Raw genomic sequence first — 6,000 nt, 5'->3', positions numbered from 1 at the left:
TTGCGGTGTGTAATAGCCTTTCCGCTTTTTCTCATTGAATAGAATCACCGCTCGCAACATTGTAATAAATATTTTTGAGTTTTTTTTTTTAGCACATAAAGTTCCGTTCTCAAAAAAAAAAAAAAAAAAAAAAAACTTTTCTGGAGGGAAGAAGAGTTACATTCTTTTTAAATCCTTCTTGTTGTTCATTATCATGTACGACCTCTTAAAAGCAACTCTAAAGCTTCATTTTCTAATGACATTGATTTCTCAACTCTGACATCAAAGATTACTAGAGCCTGAAAGCAAATAGAATATTAATTTTTCTGTTTACTTATTTAAAATATATTTGAATTACATTATTATGCTTGAGAGTTTGAGTTTGGGTGTGTGAGTATATATATATATATATATATATATATATATATATATATATATATATACAGTGGGGGATCCAGAATATGGTCAAGGGAGGGGCTAAATCATAGTTTGCAGTTTTATCCAGTGTAAAGCAGTATTGAATCCCATTTTATCCAGTGCATACTTGAGCGTCAAGGGTAGGCTATAGCCCCTCTAGCCCCTCTTGGATCCGCCTCTGTGTATATATATATATATATATATATATATATATATATATATTTGTTTATGCAGATCGTAAGTTCACAATATTTCAATCCCCTGTCCTATTAGATGTATTGGCCTTTTTTCCTTTTTTTTTAGCCCTTATGTTGAAATTGAGTATGTTTTTGTGTCATTTAATATTGAGTTATCACAGAATCCTTTTAATTTATCTTAGTATCATCTTTTAATCTAAAAAAAAAAAAAAAAACCGTCTTGCAGTGTTGTTGCATTAATTGCGAGAAATTTCTTGTTCCATTCATTTGATGGACGATTTCATATAATATTCTTAAACACACCTAGGAATTCTTGAATATCTAGCAAATATACGTAGCAATACGTAGACGTTTGTCACCATTTCACCGTAAATTTCCATATACTATTTTAGCCTGTCAGACAGAATGGTGATACACAAGGGTAAAAGTGAGGAGGAACGCGGGTGTAGGCCGTTCCCTTACTTCCCAAAAATATTTATGGCGTTCCACCATTTCTAAAAAATACAATAGGCAAAGATAGATACGAGGAACAGCGCACAGTGGTCGGAATGACAAGAAAATGCAGCGAAAATATTTGCGGATGTGTTGAAAGTGTGATTTGCCGAAATGCTATTTTTTGAAGGCACATTAGACTATTTTCGATTGTTCTGCTGTAATGTGAATAATTTACCGGTTTTGGTCAGTGATGCGGGTTGCCTATGTAGATGGTGAAAAATGTCGACATTTTAAAAATCAGGTTAACAAATACCATCTTGGGTTGTTATGGAAAAAAATTAGAACCTATGGTAATATTATTCTTATAAAATGCAGAGTAAAACTCTTATTATAAACAAAATAAGCATGTGTTTGGACAGTAACGAAAAACTACATATAAACATGAACAATGAAGTTAACCACAATTCAGTCCGTGTAAGAAATGTTTACAGAAACGAAACTATCTCGCAACACGCAAATTTGAAAACAAAATAGTGGAAGTTGTCCAATCAACTACAATAAAAATCACAAAATTCGATTGTGAAGTTAATCACTTTTAAAAGTCTCTGGTGCTCAAACATGGCATTGGCGATGGCTGTTTAAAAGTTGCATCATTTCTTTCAGTATATTGTTATGATTTCGGGCATATTGGGTCTGAACGATGAAAGTATCGAATCAGACGGTCAAAAAGTGTGTAGCAAGTCTAGGTTTTTATCTTTCCTAGATTTTATTCCGGCACTATTTCTCTCTATACCTGTTTCCACATTTCTGAGCTTCCTCACCTAGCATCTCTATTAGGAGAGGAGCTAGGGGTATACTAAATCCTCCAGCGATTTACCATGTGCGCAAAGACTTGTCTAGGTAGCAAGATGACACGACACAATGGGACTAGCAGTCAGTCTCTGTGAGCATTAAGCGCTCACCCAGACTCATTGAAGCTCGCTTCGTTTGCCAAAGAGCAGGTAGAAGCAGCTAATTCTAACACAAATCATTAATTGAGAGACCAAAAAATAAATAAATAAATAAATAAATAAAATAAAAAATAAAGAAATAAAAGAAATAAGAAATAAAAAAAAATAAAATGAAAATATAACCTTGGATATGCTAAGTCTACAAATATATAAGAAAGCATTGACTTTGAGTATAGTATTGTAAAAATGCCCCCAGTCAGCATATGAAGTGCCTCAGGGGCCCTACTATTGGCCTTAAAGGATTGCTACTGTTCTGATCAATAATACCAATATTTAACATTTTATAACTATCAACATACTTAAGAGTAACAGTTCCGTCATACTATCACACACGAAAAGCATTTTTACAAGGATGGCCAATTATCCACTTTCGACAGGTGTTTTTTCATGAACGAGTGATGCCAGGATGAAAAACATATCTGTTCTATATAGAGTTTACATTCCCCTAGTAAAAGACTCTATACGTTCGTTCCAGTGATAGAGTTCATTTTTAGGGTTTTGTCCAGGTTTTTTGCTATTTCGACCACTGTGCGGAGTGACGTAAAGCGTCCCCCAACCTTTTCAGATCCACCTTTACTCCTGCTGGTATAATACAAATCAAATAAATACAAACAAATTGAAACATCAACTCATGTACTTGCTGGTATTACTGACCATGTTTACAGAATAAATCGAAAGAATAAGATAAGTAATTGTATCTCATATGTCAAGTACTATCGAAAATATATAACTTCCTTCACTTAATGCTTCATGAGAGAAATAGCGGAATAAGAGAAAGAGCAAGTATTGAGAAACACGTACAGTAAGTAGACGTGAAAAGGAACATATGGCACCCACCTGGACATTTCGTAGCTACCTCTATGTTATTTAATTGTCTTTCTTCCCTATTTCTCCTTCCCTACATATGATGAAATATTCAGCGAAAGTTCTAATAATCCTGTGTTGATGCTTTGTTAGAGTTACTGTGTTTTCACTGTTTTTTGGTAATTTATTGTGTACAGTAACTGGTTGTATTTATTTCTTAAATTGAGAAATTAACTAAATATTTTAATAACGATTCAAGCTCACTTATATCAATTTCACTAATATCAATCATTTATATCAATTATAGTCCAGTGGAAAAGGTTAAGGAATGCTATAAAAAAATCAATGCAAGAAATAAACTATAAAAGTCATTCTGATGGAGAAAGTATTTCTGTGTATATAGAAGGTTGTTCAATTTATGTCAGACCGATTTTTAAAATGTACTTACCCTATGAAAAGCCATACCTCTAGACTGGTTTTGTTCTGTCATGCCACAGCGTTGCGGACTATCGCTAGACATAGCAATTTCTAATGCAACAAACTACGTTGGAACACAGGCACAGCATTTTTATTCCATTCTTCCCTGCAGTGTTTCCATAGGCAATGAGGGCGATATTGTAAACTTTGTTTTAACATTGCCTTTGTGCAGAAATCAATTGGGCGGACTTTTGACAGGAAATAAGATGTTTCATGTCGTGATAAAACCGTAGTTGAAGCCTCTAGTTTTTGTAACTTGACACAGATCTGTCATAACGGGAGTGTCACTTTCCAGATGCATAGAGCAGGCCGCACACTGCCGCTGGGAACACATAGAAACAAGGTGCTGAAGAGAGCCGCAAGCACGGCAAGTTTGTAATTGTTCTAGATAGGAGACGTTACCTTTAATAGTGTTGAAATATAAGCGAGTATGGATATGTTTTCTTCAATGTCATCTTCAACGCCATTATAAATGCGAGTGGGGTATAAACAGTTTTCCATTTCACCATAATTACTTAACACCGGAGGTACTTTCTCATTGGAAAATCTAATGGCAAGCTCATGATTTTACTCTCGTAAGATAGACTTGAGCATCCATAATATACATGTCACTGATAGGTTGGTCAAAATAGGTAAAAGGTAATTTGTCTGAAGCCTTAGACATAAACTTACCGTAACTGCCACTATTTTTGAATTGGTCGAACATGGAGTATTCTTCGTTATGGAGCTGTAAAGCTTGTATATCCGTAACTATATCAGGAAAATGTGCACATAACTAAGCATAATTGGCTAGGATGTATCGTATGGGTGTTTTGTCAAAGCCAACGACAAGTATTTTACACTATGATTGCGAAATTCTTGCATAGTACCACTGACACAGAAGCCACAAACCACTAGAAAAAATAACCTATACGATCCTGTTTAGTTATAGTAGTATACAAAACAAAAGTCGAAACTTGCAAAAATTTCACTGTTTCTGAAGCTCAACCATCAACGCCTACTCCCGCTACTACAAAAATGCTACAATATATTCCTTACCACTCCATCTAACACGCACCAGATTTGAAGTCAACTTGACAAACTCAGAGGGAATTCAAAATACAGAACAAGATATGACACCATATTCTATTCAATTTTACCAGAGCAGAAAACCAACAGCACAAAATTTAACCAACTGAACACAAAAATGAGAAAATAATATTTTTAGTGATATTTAGGTAGAATACACTATACGGTAGTCATCATGGAATTCAAAAAATGTAAGAAGTATTTTTTGAATTACCAGAAACATGAAACATTTATGAAAATGAAAAAGATTTTGTGAGTACGGATAATAAATGAATATGAGTGATGAGACAAGATGAACCCCTGCCCCCCACAAACACACACAAATATGGGAGATGATCGCTTTTGATAGATTGATTCAAACAAATCGGCTCAGGCATTGTCAAGGTTAATACAATCAGTTACATGTTCACCAGAAAAAGTTATGCCAGAAACATTTTCATTATTCTTGTTCTTATTAAGAAAACCCCAAAATTTCGACTATTACATATTAGAGACGCTTCAACACTAGACATATACTAGAACACTAGACATATACATATACTAGAAATTATACTCTATATAATTTCAAATTGTTTTTAAACAGTTTTCTATAATTAGCAAAGACGGTACAGCCCTCATTGGATCCAGTCTTCTTATATTTTCTATGTGCCTTATCTTTAGCTTTACAGAAATGCGTTTTCTGGAATCCAAGGATGATATTTCTCAGATTTATGTCTGTCTATTATTGTTCATATTAGATATTGTAGTGTTTTCGACAGCCTCAACAGCTAAACTAACATTTTGAGCTAGTAATATGTTAGTCCGTCAAATTTAGTTAACTCACGGTATAACACCAAATAATTACCCCTATGGAAAACAAGTCTAGGTAAAATTTCACCATCGCGTGTGCAAACCAATTTAAAAGTACTAATTTTAATAGGATTTAGGCTTAGGTTTTAATAGGATTTAAAAGGATTTAGGCTTAGGCTTTCCAATAGGTACCACTTCTTTAGTAGAAATTAAATCAAAACTTCAGTCAACCAAAACAAGATTGAAAACACTCGAAATAACGAACAAATTAAAATCATGTAAAAAATTAAAAAATAGCTTTATGTTTGGCATAATAATGTATACCAAGAAGAAAATCTCTATTAATTAATTAACATAGTGCTCGTGGGTTTTCTCGGGGTTCTCTCGTTTCCTCCCACTTTCTTCATTCCACCATTTCACTCATCTCTCATCATCACCGTCTCCTTTAGCCTAACCGGCATAACCGTGGGACGTAAAACAAAGGTTTCATTTCATTTTATTCTCTAATAATTAACTAACGAACTCTATGGCCTATAGAACCCGGAGGTTCAATGCCGCGTTCACAAAAGCTCTCCGTTCACTTCTATCCTTAGCCAACTGGATCCAGTTTCTACTTTGTATTCCTATTTCTGCGAGATCCATCTTAATGTCCTCCTCCTATTTGTGCTAGATCTTCCTAATGATCGTTTTCCGATTTTATTTCCAGTTAAAAGTGAAGGCGATAATACTTTCTTTCATTCTCGCTACATGGTCTGTCCACCTGAGCCTCCTAGACTTGATGACCTTGTCAATGCTTGGTGAGCGGTATAAATTGCGCAATTCCT

The sequence above is a fragment of the Thermobia domestica genome, chromosome 1, assembly GCF_964235325.1.
Source record: "Thermobia domestica chromosome 1, izTheDome1.hap1.1, whole genome shotgun sequence".
Lineage (NCBI taxonomy): Eukaryota > Metazoa > Arthropoda > Insecta > Zygentoma > Lepismatidae > Thermobia > Thermobia domestica.
Note: the sequence above shows the minus strand (reverse complement) of the source record.